The sequence below is a fragment of the Zingiber officinale genome, chromosome 6A (genome assembly GCF_018446385.1).
Source record: "Zingiber officinale cultivar Zhangliang chromosome 6A, Zo_v1.1, whole genome shotgun sequence".
Taxonomy (NCBI): domain Eukaryota; kingdom Viridiplantae; phylum Streptophyta; class Magnoliopsida; order Zingiberales; family Zingiberaceae; genus Zingiber; species Zingiber officinale.
This window is the reverse complement of record NC_055997.1, coordinates 65,348,817-65,366,205: the sequence shown is the minus strand read 5'-3', so window position 1 is coordinate 65,366,205 and position 17,389 is coordinate 65,348,817.

Below are 17,389 nucleotides of genomic sequence, written 5' to 3'. Positions count from 1 at the left end.
TATAATACGGTTAATGGTCCTTTTAGGGTCCAATATGAGTTTGATATGGAATCATATCAGATCTAATATGGACTTGATATTGAATGATATCAGATCCTCGTTGGGCTTGATATGGTTCTATAACAGGCCCAAGAAGATTTTTGTTAATTCTTCCTTATTATATTCTAACACCAAGAAGTCAAAATAAATAATAAATAGTATATTTGAATTCATTATAATCTTAGAAATCCACAGGAACTAAAATGGATACAATTTGAGATCTCTATATTCATTAGTACCGAAACTCATTGATGGATCTAGAGAGTTCCGATTGCACTCATTTCAGTTCTTGTAGATTTCTGGTGTTGTAAGGAGTTCAAATATGTTATCCATTATGATCCTGTCCGAACCAGGGGTCAACGAACGCTGGGGACGTGGTGTTCCCTGCTGGATCCTCGAGTGCTCCGGCGAACCTGCAACAAAACCGAGCCGGGGGGGGGGGTGTCCCGGCGACGACCCTCCGACGCTCAAGTCAGGCGAGGAATGGATGAAGAAAGTGGCTGCAGAATGAAGACTTGTCTACCTCCGGTGAAGAAATGGAGACCTTATATAAACCTCTCGAAGAAGCCTGGGCGCGCCAATCAAAGCAACCACCTGCTTTTGACCATGCCCAGGTATGGGTCTGTCAGAAGGGCCATGCCCAGATATGGATCTGTCAGGAAGACGTCCAAGAGGCCATACTGCTACTGTATCAACCTTTCCATGATGTGACGGCAAGATCCTCCATCGTGCGATCTTGTGTACGGCCTAATCATCAGACATGCTTCTGCTGATATCCCATATCCCGAGCCGAGGGCCTAGGCTGCTCGGCCACCTTTGTACCCTCGCCCTTATCTTGGCCGAACGGACAACCCGCTCGGCCCTTCGGTCCCAGCCGAGCGGACTCCCGCTCGGGCCTTCGATCCTCCTGCCTTGGCGTCGGAAACCCAAGCCCATGGATGGGTTATCTCTAGCTCCGCTCGGACCATTACCCGTTTGTCCAGCCCTCCATCCGTCCTTAGGCTGGGACCCTTCAGAAGGTGGGCCCCCCATTCTTACCGCCGGATCACTTGCCTCTCTCTCAAGTCTAGTCGAAGGAGGCAGTGAGTCCGACTGACTGGACTATGTGTCCGAACGGAGCGGTCGTCGCCTTACCATCGCTTATAATATCTCTTGAGCCGTTCGGCCCTTACGCCACATTCAGCCGCTCGGCTCTTTGTTTTGGATGTCTTGGCGTTCAACGTGGATGTTCGCTTATCTAAATCTTCTCGAACATCGCGCAAATCCTTTTCATTAAGTCGAAGCATGTGCGGTATGGGCGCATTAATTGCGCCTGGTGACAGAGCGCCACGTGGCTCCTCTTGCGTGGCGGTGATGATCCGTACGATGGGACGCCGATTGCTTTGAAATGGACGGTTAGATGATGACCTTGTCTCCCGTGACCTGCATCCGACGGCGGAGGCCGACCGACCTCAGCCGTATAAAGCCTCCGTCTCCTTCCTTCGCTGCATATTCGCTTGTGCGTTGCCTTCTGCTCCTTCCTCTGCCGTGACCTCCGACGATCCAGTTCTTGTTTTTCGGCGGCTACCATCTCACCGGTGATCCTTTCCGTCCGTTTCCTTCTCAGTGAGTCTCCTCCCTTCGTTTACAAGGTCTTCCCAACTTGTTTTGCCTCTTTTGCTCCCATTCCTTCGATTCCTCGCTATCTTTTTGCTTCTTCGAGATGGCAAGCTCCTCCGAACCCGCTGTGGGTGTTCATGGCCCTTGGTATCTGACCATGGAAAGTCGGTTTGATGAGGAGGGTGCTCGGCGCCTTGTTCGGACGTATGGGATTCCCGATAACTATGAAATAGTGGTAGCCGACCCGACTGACCGGCCCCATGACCCCCCGATCGGCACCATTTGTTTTTTTCTAGACCAATTCCAGGGCGGCCTTAGATTTCCTACCCATCCCTTTATTTTAGAGGTTTGTAACTATTTTCGCATCCCGCTCGGCCAACTTGTGCCGAACTCCTTTAGGTTGCTGAGCGGGGTGGTTGTCCTCTTTAAGCTGCATAGTATCCCTCTTGAACCCAAAATATTCCACTTCTTCTTCTACCCCAAACAATCCGAGTTGGGCACTTTCATTTTCCAGAGTAGAATAGGCTTTAAATTTTTTGATAATATGCCGACCTCCAACAAGCATTGGAAGGAATTTTTCTTCTACATCCGACTTCCCGAGCGGCCGGCATTTCGAACCAAATGGCAGACCGCTGTGCCGACTCAGCCGGAGCTCGGCAAGTTCAGAAGCAACCCAGCCTATCTTCATGCGGCGAACTGGTTATCCGGTCAGCGATACAAGATCGACCAATTGCTTCTCAAGGGGGTGTTGTATATTTTTGGATTGTCTCCCGTTCGGGCAAATCTCCCCTTCCGCATGAGTAAGGATTCTTTACTCTCTTAGTCTTTTTTGTCTAATTGATTTTAATTTCTTTTACTGCAGCTGAAGTCATGTGGCGCTCCAAGGCTACCGCTCATTTGAAATTAAAGTCCGTGGAAATTGAAGAGGCCACCAAAAAAGAGCTCGCCGAGCGGGGTCTCATCCCCAGCCGGGCGCAGTCCGCCCAAACAGAAGCTGCCCCATCCGCTTCAACGGAGGTTGAGGCGGATCTGTTTCCTCAGCCCCCGAGCTGGGCGTCCCAGTCGGAGATCCACCATTGGAGGTTCGGGGAAGCGTCGAAGAGACTCCAGCCTCCGCCGACCCAAGAGGGGGCATCACAGGCGCCGATCGGTGTAACCGCCCGCCGCACGCCATCACGGCTCGGGACCCCGTGGCCGCCTACCGCACAGCCCTCCGGCTCTCCTCCCGGACTCGTCGCCGCTTACGTCGGTTGGGCGAAACTTCCACCATAGGGAGTCCTCTCATCAGGCGGCCGCGACTGAAGAAGCGCCGTCCGCCATCCGACCATCAAGACTACCCTCCGATTCCCATCGGAGGAATATTCTTGTCCGCCGATCGGCCCTCGAGCCCTGTTCACGAAATAACCTTGACGGGTCCGCTCGCCAAGCTTTTTGAGGACGCGCAGATTCAAGTGGCCCTCATGACGCCCAAGCAGCTCGGCGATAACGACATGCAGTAGGCCACTCAAGTACGTTCATTTTTCTTCCCGTGCCATGCTATCGTTTGGCTCCTGATTTTATTATTTCCTTTATAGCGTTGGGCTGAGCAAATCGCCACTAGCCATCGGCTAGCCGAGCTAGAGGATCTCCTGGAAAAACTCCAAGTGTCGGGAGGTCCCACGGCCGAGCGGGAGAAACAAGCTCTTGAGGCCGAACAGAAGAAGGCTGCCGACCTGGCTACAGAGGTGGCTCGGCTAGAGGGCCAAGTCAAGAAGCGCGAAGCGGATGCCAAACGCGTTACTGCCCGGAAGAAGCGAGCGGTAGCCGATTTGGACAAGATGAAAGTAGATGTCCGTGCGCTAGATCAGCGATCCAAGGATCTGGAGGCCCAGCTGAACGCCGAGCGGGTTGTCCGTTCGGCAGAACGCACAAAGGTCGAGGTGGACTTGAAGGCTGTCCAAGATACCTTAACCGCTTCCCGAACGGCACTTAAAAAATATAAGGAGGGAGAGCCAAACCGCCTAGCAGCAGCGCGCCAAGAATACCTCCACTCGGAGAGGTTCGGCGCAAAATTCGGCGGCAACGTCTCTTCTACTTTCGCCGAAGCGGTCAAGGTCACCATGACGTACTTGAAGAAGGGTGGCCACCTTCCCGAGGGAATGCATATTCCCGCCTCCGACCTGGCGGCCATGATTGATGATATCCCGGACGCCTTCTTTAATTTTGAAGACCCGGAGTGAGGCGAGTTCTTTCAAGTGCTTTCTGTATTTCATCCGCTCAGCGGATGCAAAAATTTTTGTACGTACCGTTCGGCCTCCTTATGTTCCTTTGCTTGCATTTTTTGTTTGCCCTTCATTGTCTCGTTTTAGTGTGTTGCTGCTTATTCGTAGAATCAGTTGGACTCCCCTAGCTTCCTACTAAACGACCGATTGACTTGTTTCCTCAGAATCGTTTAGTGCTTGGCTATGCTAATTGCCTTCAGTGAATGCGAAGTGTTGGCAAACCGATGGCTGATCGGCCTTAATCAGTCTGGTACTTGCGAACGATCATGATCGGCGCGGCTCTCGATCTTTAACGACGGTGCTCATCGGCGCGGTTATTTATAGCCGATCGGTGCGGCTCTCGATCTTTAACGACGGCGCTCGTCGGCGCGGATGTTTATAGCCGGTCGGCGCGGCTCTCGATCTTTAACGACGGAGCTCGTCGGCGCGGATGTTTATAGCCGGTCGGCGCGGCTCTCGATCTTTAACGACGGAGCTCGTCGGCGCGGATGTTTATAGCCGGTCGGCGCGGCTCTCGATCTTTAACGATGGAGCTCGTCGGCGCGGATGTTTATAGCCGGTCGGCGCGGCTCTCGATCTTTAACGACGGAGCTCGTCGGCGCGGATGTTTATAGCCGGTCGGCGCGGCTCTCGATCTTTAACGACGGAGCTCGTCGGCGCGGATGTTTATAGCCGGTCGGCGCGGCTCTCGATCTTTAACGACGGAGCTCGTCGATCTTCCGCTCGGGGATTTATAGACGCCGGCTCGTCTCTCGATATTTAACGTCAGTGCTCGACGGTGCGGTTATTTATAGCCGATCGGCGCGGCTCTCAATCTTTAATGACGGGGCTCGTCGATCTTCCGCTCGGGGATTTATAGACACCAGCTCGTCTCTCGATATTTAACGTCGGTGCTCGACGGCGCGGTTATTTATAGCCGATCGGCGTGGCTCTCGATCTTTAACGACGGGGCTCGTCGATCTTCCGCTCGGGGATTTATAGACGCCGGCTCGTCTCTCGTTATTTAACGTCGGTGCTCGACGGCGCGGTTATTTATAGCCGGTCGGCGCGGCTCTACGGTTTAACGTCTGGGCTAGACGGCCTTTAAGGCTAACTCCTTACCAGGTCGAGCGACCTTGGCCTTCCTTTCAGCAGAGAATACTCAATGTGCTTTCATCTTTCTACTTCCTGCATCGCAAGTACATAGGCGACCAAAAAGTATATAAATTTACGTTTAGCGCACCTTTCACCCAACTTGGAGGACGTACTCCTGGCCGAACGGCTCAGGGTCTGCTTCGTCGGGCATTTTGGCTCGGATAATTTACCTCCGACCGGACGGTACGGGGCCTTCCTCGAGCGCTTGGCTCGACCCATTTACCACCGGCCGAGCGACGCGGGGCCTTCGTTTCTCGAGCGCTTGGCTCGACCCATTTACCACCGGCCGAGCGGCGCGGGGCCTTCGTTTCTCGAGCGCTTGGCTCGACCCATTTACCACCGGCCGAGCGGCGCGGGGCCTTCGTTTCTTGAGCGCTTGGCTCGACCCATTTACCACCGGCCGAGCGGCGCGGGGCCTTCGTTCCTCGATGACGATGCCTTATATTTGTTCTTTTGATTTTTCATTTCTGCATTTCCAGTATTCAGTCGAAAAAAATACACAGGATGATTTACAGTGGTACACCTTTCATCCCGCCCGGTAAGGCTGGAGGTGGTTCGCGCTCCACGGCCTATCTAGCTGCCGACCGTCCTCATCCTCCAAATAATACGCGCCCGAGCGGAGCTTTTCGATGATTTTGAAGGGACCTGCCCACGGAGCTTCAAGCTTGCTGACGTCGCCGACCGGCTTGACTTTTTTCCAGACAAGGTCACCGACTTGGAATGATCGGGGAATGACGCGGCGGTTGTAGTTTTGCTTCATCCGTTGACGGTACGCCATCAGCCGAACGGATGCCTTGGCACGCTCTTCGTCAACCAAATCCAGCTCCATATTCCTCCGCTCGGCGTTGCCTTCATCATAACACTGGACCCGGACGGACTCGACGCCGACTTCAACCGGAATGACCGCTTCACCGCCGTATACCAGATGAAAAGGTGTAACACCCGTTCCTTCCTTAGGAGTCGTCCGGATGGCCCATAAGACGCCCGACACTTCATCCGGCCAACTTCCTCCCAAGCGGTCGAGCCGAGCGCGCAGAATACGGAGAATTTCCCGGTTGGCTACTTCGGCTTGACCGTTGCTTTGGGGGTAAGCCACGGACGTGAAGTGTTGCTCGATGCCGTAGCTTTTGCACCAATCTTCTAGCACCTTCCCTGTGAATTGCCGCCCATTGTCGGAAACCAATCGGCGAGGGATACCGAACCTACATATGATGTGTTGCCAGATGAATTTTTTGACCATCCGCTCGGTGATCCTGGCTAGTGGCTCGGCCTCCACCCACTTGGAAAAATAATCGACCGCTACCAGCAAAAATTTCCTCTACCCAGTTGCCATCGGAAATGGACCCACAATATCCATTCCCCATTGATCGAACGGACATGAAACGGTTGATGCTTTCATCTCCTCTGCCGGTCGGCGCGAGAAGTTGTGATACTTCTGGCATGAAAGGCATGTAGATACTGTCCGAGCAGCGTCCATCTGTAAGGTCGGCCAAAAGTATCCAGCTAGCAAAATCTTCTTGGCTAGTGATCGTCCGCCCGGATGTCCTCCGCACGATCCTTGATGTACCTCCTGGAGGATGTAAGCCGAATCTTCCGAGCTCACACACTTCAACAACGGGCGAGAGAAAGCCTTCTTGTAGAGCTGATCGCCGATAAGTGTGAACCGACCGGCCCTCCTCCTGAGCAGCTGGGCTTCATCCCGATCGGCCGGTGTGGCTCCCGAGCGGAGGAACTCTATGATGGGTGTCCTCCAGTCGCTTGGAAATGTGAGGCCTTCCATCCGGTCGACGTGCGCCACCAGCAGTACTTTTTCAATTGGTTGCTGAATGGCGACCGGCGTTATAGAACTTGCTAGTTTGGCCAACTCATCGGCTGCCTGGTTCTCCGTTCGGGGAATCTTTTGAATAAGGACCTCTCGGAAAGTGGCTTTGAGTTTTTCAAAGGCTTCAGCGTAGAGCTTAAGCCGAACGCTGTTGATTTCAAAGGTACCAGAAAGTTGCTGAGCGGCCAACTGTGAATCCGAATAGAGTGTCACCCGACCGGCTCCCACATGCCGTGCTGCCTGCAATCCGGCTATGAGAGCCTCATACTCTGCTTCATTGTTGGTGGCTTTGTAATCCAGTCGGACGGATAGGTGCATCTTTTCTTCTTGAGGTGAGAGCAGCAATATTCCAATCCCACTTCCGAGCCGAGTGGAAGACCCATCCACATATATTCTCCACATAGCCTCTGCACTTCGGTCACAAAATCAGCCAAGGATTGCGCTTTGATCGCCGAGCGGGGTTGATATTGGATGTCAAATTCACTTAGTTCTGTCGTCCACTTGATGAGCCGTCCGGACGCTTCTGGATTCAACAGCACTCTTCCTAGTGGACTGTTCGTCCGGACGATGATGGTGTGAGCCAAGAAATATGGTCGAAGGCGCCGAGCGGCTAGAACCAAAGCAAAAGCCAACTTCTCGAGCCCGGTGTAACGAGATTCAGCATCTTTTAAAATGTGGCTCAGAAAATACACCGGCTGCTCTTCGCCGCTCGCCTTTACAAGTGCTGAGCCCACATCATGCTCAGTTGACGACAGATAAATATAAAGTGACTCACCCCTGATCGGCTTGGCAAGTATAGGTAGAGAATTAAGATAGGTCTTCAATTCTTCGAAGGCTCGGTCACATTCTTCATCCCACTGGAACTTAGTAGCCTTGCGCAGGATCTTGAAGAACGGTAGGCTCCGGTCGGCGGTTTTAGAGATGAATCTGGACAAAGCAGTTATCCGACCGGTCAACCGCTGCACTTCCCTTGTATTTCTTGGAGGCGGCATGTCTTGCAGAGCTTTCACCTTGCTGGGATTGGCTTCGATTCCCCGCTCGGTCACTATATATCCCAAGAAACGCCCCCCTTTTGCTCCGAACAAGCATTTCTGGGGATTTAACTTGACTCCATATTTGCGTAGAGTTCGGAAGGTTTCTTCCATGTCCTTGAAGAGATCGGCCGCTCGGACGAATTTGATAAGAATGTCGTCCACATAGACTTCCAGATTCCGCCCGATCTGCTCCCTGAACACTTTGTTCATCAAGCGTTGATAGGTGGCCCCGGCATTCTTCAATCCGAACGGCATCACATTGTAACAATATGTGCCGTCGGCAGTCACCAAGCTAACCTTTTCTTGATCTTCACGGGCGAGCGGCACCTGATGATAGCCTTGGTATGCGTCGAGCATGCAAATTAATTCGCAACCGGCCGTAGAGTCCACCAGTTGATCTATCCTGGGCAAGGGATAAAAATCCTTGGGGCATGCTTTGTTCAAGTCCCGAAAGTCAATGCAAACCCTCCACTTGCCGCCCGGCTTGGAGACTAATACTACGTTAGCCAGCCAGCTCGGGAACTGCACCTCGCGTATGTGACCGGCCTCCAGAAGTTTCTCCACTTCCGCCCGGATGATGGCATTCTGCTCAGCACTGAAATCCCTTTTTCTCTGCTTCACTGGCCGAGCGTCCGGTCGGACATGCAACTCATGCTGCGCTAAGCTCGGCAAAATTCCTGGTAATTCATGTGTCGACCAGACGAAGACATCATGATTTCGTTGGAGGCATTGGATCAGCTCCTCCTTCTGCTCCTCCTCCAGATCAGAAGCGATAAAAGTCGTGGAATCCGATCGGGTCGGATGAATCTGAACCTCCTCCTTTTCATCATAAATTAAAGCAGGAGGTTTCTCGGTTATGGCATGTACCTCGATCCGGGGCGCCTTCCGAGCGGAACAGGCTTCTGCTCGGATCATCTCTATATAGCACCGCCGAGCTGCTAGCTGATCTCCACGTACTTCTCCTACTTTGTCCTCCACGGGGAACTTTATCTTCTGGTGGAAGGTTGAGACAACCGCTCGGAATTCGCCGAGCGCCGGCCGTCCCAAAATGACGTTGTAGGACGAGGGCGAGTCGACCACCACGAAGTTTATTGTCCTGGTCCTCCTCAGCGGCTCCTCTCCCAGCGAGGTAGCCAGCCGGATCTGTCCGACCGGCTGAACTTCGTTGCCCGTAAACCCGTAGAGCGGGGTCGTCATGGGCAGTAGCTCGGCTCGATCAATTTGCAGCTGATCGAACGCCTTCTTGAATATGATGTTAACTGAGCTCCCAGTGTCAACAAATATGCGGTGAATAGTATAATTTGCTATTACCGCTTTAATGAGCAGAGCGTCATCGTGGGGCACTTCTACTCCTTCTAAGTCTCCGGGCCCGAAAGTGATTTCCGGTCCACTCGCCCGCTCTTGGCTACAGCCGACTGCGTGGATCTGCAGCTGCAGGACGCCCGCCTTTCTGGCTCGGTTGGAGTCTCCTCCGGTCGGCCCGCCAGCAATAACGTTGATCTCGCCTCGGGAAGTATTGCTCCTGTTTTCCTCTTCCCGAGTGGACGGTCGTGACTGTTCTCTGGACGCCCGGCGATTCTCCTGTCTCGGAGATCGGCGCCGATCGGGTGTCTGTTGATGTCTCCTTTCGGTGCGGGTCCGGTCAGCTTCATGGGTCCTTTGTCTCCTGTCGATGGGAGGAGACCGTCGTTCGGCTTTCCTGGGACCAGGATTGGCCACGAAGGGAAGACTTCGACAATCCCTCGTGTTGTGCGTATCCATCTGGTGGAATGAGCAGAACATAGGGGTCCACCTCTTCTTTGGCTTGGGCCGAGCGGCAGCTACCTCTTGTACGTGTGATCTGGCATGGGGGGATCGGATTGCTTCAGCCCTTGGTCCTCTTGGCGGTTGATGAGCGGCCAAGGGTTTCCGCTCGGCAGGAGGAGCCCGTTCGGTTGGTGTTTCTTTCTTCCTGGCTGCCTGCGCTTCCTCTACGTTGATATATTCATTGGCCCGGTGCAGCATATGATCATAATCTTGGGGCGGCTTTCGGATGAGTGACCGGAAGAAGTCCCCGTCCACAAGGCCTTGCGTGAAGGCATTCATCATCGTCTCTGATGTGGCCGTTGGAATATCCATCGCCACTTGGTTGAATCGCTGGATATAAGCTCGAAGCGATTCTCTCGGCTCTTGCTTGATGGCGAACAAGCTGACACTTGTCTTCTGATAACGCCGACTGCTGGCGAAGTGGTGGAGGAAGGCTGTTCGAAAGTCCTTGAAGCTAGTGATGGATCCGTCCGGCAGCCTCCGAAACCACCGTTGAGTCGATCCCGAGAGAGTGGTAAGAAAGACTCGGCACTTTACTCCATCTGTATATTGATGGAGCGTAGCTGTGTTATCGAACTTACCCAGATGATCATCCGGGTCCGTTGTTCCGTTGTACTCGTCGATCGTCGGAGGCACGTAGTGTTTAGGCAGAGGATCTCGTAGAATAGCCTCCGAAAATTGGCGATTGATCCGCTCGGGAGACGAGTCCGCTCGGGGAGCTTTCCCCTTTCTGGCGTCTCGCCTAGGCATTTCGTCGGAAGAAGATCCTCTATCTCTCCGAGCTGGCACGGCTTCAGGGGTGCGGAATAAGACCCGATGGAATGCAACGGTGGCTTGAGGTGCGTCCGCTCGGCCACCCGATGCAGATGTTGCTTGTTGCTCCGGCCGCTCAGCTGATGCTTTTTGTTTTAGCTCCACAAGTTTGGCGGCCCTTATCTCGACCAGAGCGTCGAGTTCTTCCGTTGAAAGCGTCACCGTGTGTTGTCTTCCAGCCTCGTCCATTGTTCCTGTTCGGATGCAGGTGCGTTCCCACAGACGGCGCCAAATTGATCCTGTCCGAACCAGGGGTCAACGAACGCTGAGGACGTGGCGCTCCCTGCTGGATCCTCGAGTGCTCCGGCGAACCTGCAACAAAACCGGACGACCCTCCGACGCTCAAGTCAGGCGAGGAATGGATGAAGAAAGTGGCTGCAGAATGAAGACTTGTCTACCTCCGGTGAAGAAATGGAGACCTTATATAAACCTCTCGAAGAAGCCTGGGCGCGCCAATCAAAGCAACCACCTGCTTTTAACCATGCCCAGGTATGGGTCTGTCAGAAGGGCCATGCCCAGATATGGATCTGTCAGGAAGACGTCCAAGAGGCAAGATCCTCCATCGTGCGATCTTGTGTACGGCCTAATCATCAGACATGCTTCTGCTGATATCCCATATCCCGAGCCGAGCGCCTAGGATGCTCGGCCACCTTTGTACCCTCGCCCTTATCTTGGCCGAACGGACAACCCGCTCGGCCCTTCGGTCCCAGCCGAGCGGACTCCCGCTCGGGCCTTCGATCCTCCTGCCTTGGCGTCGGAAACCCAAGCCCATGGATGGGTTATCTCTAGCTCCGCTCGGACTATTAGCCGCTTGGCCAGCCCTCCATCCGTCCTTAGGCTGGGACCCTTCAGAAGGTGGGCCCCCCATTCTTACCACCGGATCACATTATTTATTTCGACTTCTCAGATGTGTGAAAAATGTAATAATAAAGAATCATCAAAATTCTCCTCGTCGGGTCTGATATGATTCCATATCAAGCCTACATTAGGCTTGATATGATTCTATATCAAGCCCATGTAGTGCCTAAATACATATTAGGCTCAATGTGGAGAATTTTGATGATTCTTTCTTATTATATTTTAACATATCTGAGAAGTCAAAATAAACAATGTATAATATATTTGAACTTCTTGCAATCTCAAATACAACAGGAACTAAAATGGGTACAATCGGAGCTCTCTAGCTTTATCACTTGGTTTTGGTCAAAACCTACTAATGAATCTAAAGATCTCATATTACATTCATTTTAGATCATGTGGATGTTTGGGATTGGAAGAAATTTAAATATGTTATTCATTATTTATTTTAACTTTTCAAAATTGTTAAAATGTAATAATAAAGAATTGACAAAATTCTCCATGTTGGGCTTAATATGATATATATTGTTAGTGCAATCGACCTCCAAAGTTTTAATGTCAGACAAATATATTTAAGTATGTTTAAGTATGGAGCTTGATCTAGGGAAGTCCTAGTTGTAGGCTAGGCAAGGGAAGTCCTAGTTGGAGGCTAGGCAAGGGAAGTCCTAGTTGTAGGCTAGGCAAGGGAAATCTCGGTATATCGTGGAAGCCAGGTGGATAGGTCTAGAGGACCTGATCCCTGGGTAGCCGAATACTGAGGTAAGGGAAATCTCGGTATATCGTGGAAGCCAGGTGGATAGGTTTAGAGGAATAACCTAAGGTCACTGATCCAACTGAAGAAACCGGGAAGGTTTCCAAGTTGAGATCAAGACAGTTTTACTATCTAATATTACTCATGCATTATATATATTATTGTGCTAACTTTTGTGTTGCATGGATACTTTGTTTAATTCTGTGTTGCCGGTTCGGCTGGATCGGTCGACCGAACATAGGGATCGGTTGACCGAACCAAGTTGACTCAGCACAGGCCAGCTCATCAGCATCGATCAGAAGCAAAAGGAAATAGAGCTGATCGGTCGACCGAACCCTTGGATCGATCGACCGATCCAATCAACATTAAAGGCACATTAAATAAAGATCTCAGCAGATTTTGACGAACAGGGAAAGAGCTTGTTCGGTCGACCGAAAAGATGGATCGGTTGACCAAACCATTAAAGACCAGTTAATGAAGAATATCGAGCCAGTGTCAGACTCCAGCCAGGAAGGAGGGGAGCATGTTCAGTTGACCGAACAGGAGGATCGGTCGACTGAACGTCCAGTATACCAATAAAAGGAGGCTCGAAGTCTGAGGCTCAGAAACACTTCTGATCATCTCAAAGCTTTTCTCTGCATACGGATTGTGCTACAAGTCTTCATCAGTCCTGCAAGCTACTCCGTCCAAAAGTACCGACCGAGCTTCGACTTTTAATTACTACTGTCAGTATATTTTATTTGTACTGCACTTAATTTCATATAAGATAGTAGGAGTGTTACTATCTTACATATTTGTATCTGTACGATCCACTTCTTTCCGAAGATTTCGGAAAGAAGGGTTATAGTGATTGCCCATCAGTGCAGTCAAGGATCGCGAGCATTAGAGTAGGAGTCGAGCTAGACTCCGAACGAAGTAAACAAACTTGTCTACTCTTTTATTTTCCACTGTGCACGACTCTGATTTCAAAGAAAAAGAAAAATTTTAAATACGCGATATTCACCCCCCCCCTCCCCTCTATCGCTTTTATTCGATCTATCATATATCAGATCCAACGTGGAGAATTTTGACAATTCTTCTTTATTACATTTTAACATCTCAGATAAACCAAAATAAATAATGGATAGTATATTTGAACTCCTTACAATCTCAAAAATTCATAGGAACTGAAATGAGTACAATCGAAGATCTCTAGGTCCATCAGTAGGTTTCAGTCAAAATCCACTGATGGACTTAGAGATCTCATATTACATTCATTTCAGTTCTTGTGGATTTCTGGGGTTACAAGAAGTTCAAAGATACTGTCTATTGTTTATTCCAGATTCTCTAAATGTATTAAATTGTTATAAAAAATTAATTAAACCTTATAAAATATTCTACATATGTTAGGCATGCATGCAAAGAAGGAAAAAAGAGAAGAGAGCAGAGGAAAAATAAGTGAGGAGTTGCATGCATAGGAGAGACGAAAAAGAAGAGAGGAGAGGAAAAATAAGCGAGAAGTTGCATGCATAGCAGAGACGAAAGAGAAAAGAGAGAAAAATGATAGAGAAAAAAAAATTAAAAAAAGTCAGATTTGTCAAGATGATAAAATCGCAAGTGCACTTAAAAAGATGCGGCCCTTGGTAAATACTAAAATAGCATATGCCGTTTAGTCAATTTAGAAATTTATGTGCATCATTTGATAAATTGCTGATTCTAATTGCCTCCACTAATATCAACCACTCTGCTATTACTAGCCATTAACAACAAAATGATGATTATGAGCTACGATTGCTTGTGGACAACAATTGCAAAAACATGGTGGCTATCTTGACAAGGCCTACAAGCTACTGAATTTAAAGGGCAAAGCTCGAGGAGCTTAGAGTAGAAAGCTTGGGGAGCTTGAATTGCTATGAGGAAGGAGCTCAGAGAGCTTGGGAAGCTCAAAGTACTGGGAGGTAAGAGCCCGAAGAGCTTGGAGTTGAGAGCTCGAGGAGTCGGGCTTTCTTCAAGTTGAGTTAAGATGTACGTGGCTCAATCATGGTATTCAAGTCAACAGAATGTTAAAATTGGTCCTTATTAGTAGAGCCATTAATTATGAATAGAGCCATTAATTTGGGTTGAGTCCATCGGATTGACTCGTCCCATCAAATAATTTAAGTGGATTAAGTTAGAATTTTATCAATCCAAACTTATAGCGGACTAACTCGCCTAGGCCCGTGACCCACATAGGCCGGCCCATGACGAGCTTGGATGGATCCACGAGTTAAGAAACATATGTAAACTATGTGTATATCAAGTTATTATCTTTCTTTATTATAATTTTAAAATAAAAATATATTTTTTATTAAATATGTGTACTCATTTGTGTATATTTACATTTAAAATATCTATTTCTAGACATATTTGATTAATGAATTTTTCTGAAGTAAAGTGTTAAAGATATTAGTTTTTTTTTTTTAAATTTGATGGGTCCACGGGAATTGGCCCGCTTAACCCACAACCCGTATTGGATTAAGTTGAGTTGGGAATTTACCAACCACCTGCCCTGCCCCACTAAATGGCTAGTTAACCATGAGTCAATCCGTCCCGTCACGAATTGATCCGTCTAACAACTCTATATATGAGTAATTAGACTAAGCTAATAAGGTTGTTGAAGAGGTCAACCGTCAAAGATAAAAAGGATAAAGTATCCCTAATGGGAGGTGAACAAAATCGAGTTTAAGAAGATGTCCACCTAATAACTTCCCTAATAACAGAGTTGAAAGGGAACAATGTCGAGTCAGAGAGATCAGTTAGGAAGAACTTTTTTTGATAGCGAAGTCTAAAGAGAACAAGCTCGAGTTGTAGAGGCATGCCACCCAAGAGCTTCCCTAAGCAAAATTAGAAGGAAGTAAGGCTGAGTTGGAGAGGTCAGCCATAAAAGAGATCCTTACTAGTAGAGTAGGAAGGTGATAAGGTCAAGCTAGAGAGGTCGATCGTAGAAGGGAGAGCTCTGAGATATAGAGAGATTATTTGAAGGTCAATCCTATAAATAGATAAAATACTAATGTTAAAGGAGAGCTCAATCCCAAGACCTTAGGTGGATTTCTAAGATTTGAGAGAGACTTTACAAATGCCAAGACCTTGGGCATATTTCTAAAATTATATATATATATATATATATATATATATATATATATATATATATATATATATATAATCTATTTTTCAGCCTTTCTATAATTGATAAGTGGAAATTATTTTAAAGTTTTTATAAATCAAATTTAAATTATTATCTTTTATTTCATCAAAATTATCTTTTTCACGTAAAGAATATGAAGATATTACACTTTATTTATGATTGACATAAATTTCAACTTACCAAGTATACCCTCTACTATTCTCTATCAGGAATGAGAGTAATTTAAATCTTTAATTCTATTTTATTCGAAATATAAATTTATTAATTAAATTTCTTTAAAAAATGTGGAAAAAAATTCGTAAGACTTCTTTTCTCTCTCGATGAATTTATCAAAGAAAGATGCAGTTATTACGTAAAATAGTCTTTTTCCTCCTCCTGAAAAAGCATCATAAGAAAAATTCAAATTTTGATTTTTGATCATCACGACTACGATTTCACCGACCGCAAGATAACTACAATTGCTCATGAAATTACAGCCATAAAACATTGATAGAATTAGATCATGAAATTGCAATCTCCATCGTAATCGCATCTATTAACTAGGGAAATCATAACCAAGCCGCTGAATCACGACCAAGCCAAAAAATCATAGCCAGGCTACAACTAAAGATAAATTGCCCCTTTTAATTGACATTTTCTTCAATGTCAAAATGTTGTCAACGGATGAAACTAATAATTTATAGTTGGTAAGGGGAAAAACACTGCCTTCGGACATCTCCAATTATTTTCAATTGTTAATGTTCTAAATGAATTTTTTTATTATTTCAATATATCATGTCAATAATATATCATGTCAATATTATAAAACTTCATTAAAACATCCCGTTGTAAGTGAATTTTTTTTATGATATAATTTATAACATGTAGTTACATAACTCCATGTATATACATCAATTTCAATACAAAAGAACAGCTTTGAATTTTCACTACTGTACTTGAATTATAAACCTCAAACTTCATATTTACAATAGTTCAAATTTTTTTATCAACTTTTTTTATTTTAAAAACCTCTCATGAATCTTGCATTGAAGATAATCTTAAAACGATTCATCTCCTTACATTCACATTTATTGCTTCAAATCTAATAATTAATTATCTATGAAACTTCTAGCACAAGTTCGAACACTACCTTCTTTCTCCTATTTTGCCTCATTTTGCAATTTAACCTTTGAAAACATTATCGTTTTCTTTTCAATATATGGGAACTTAATCGTTTCCTAGATATATAAACAATTAAGAAAAAATTCGATGTATAATATCTAATTTATGCCAAGAAATTATTATATAAAATAACATAATAATATAATATATTTTAAAAATAATTGTAAATGAGTTAAAATTAGTAAACTATTTTAAAAAGCATAAGAATATCCACATCACTTCCCAAAAAAAACTTTACATCAACTAACTTATCTATTCTCTAAATTTATATTTCATAAATAATACTTCTTCAAATTTAAGAAATAAAATTTATTTTCTAAATATTAAAATATTATTTAATTTGAAAAACATAAAACATAAAAGAATAAATTAGATAACAAAAAATAGATATTACATAGGTAGAGAAACAAAATAAAAAATAAAGATAGTATAAATTATAGGAAAGTTAATATATTGTGTAGTGAAAAATACATATCCAAATTTAATAAAATAATTTTTGTGCCTTAAATTTTAAATATTGGATAGGAATTTGAGGTGAATGCTCTAAGATAAAACATCACTAAAATTTCTAAAAGTAATTTAACTCAAGTTCATCCATATTGCCTATTCACATACTTAGAGTCCTAGACCATATACTGACTTCTTAATGTTATCATTATTGATTGTATTTGGATCAATGTCCAATACTGTCAGTCCTTAATTTTAACAGATCAAATTCGAATCCTATTTTTTCAAAAAAGAATAAAAACACTCGAGCTAACGAAATATCCTACATTTTTTATGCTAGTTGGAAATTGACTTGCTTCACTTCTGAGTACAAGCAAAACTGAGAATGAAGATCAACAAGTTGAGCCACCTCCACACATTGAATGCACTATCAATGTGGCATTCACTTTTCTACTATTTTTAATGTTTCAAAGTACAAAGTTTTACTAACAAATGACCTGG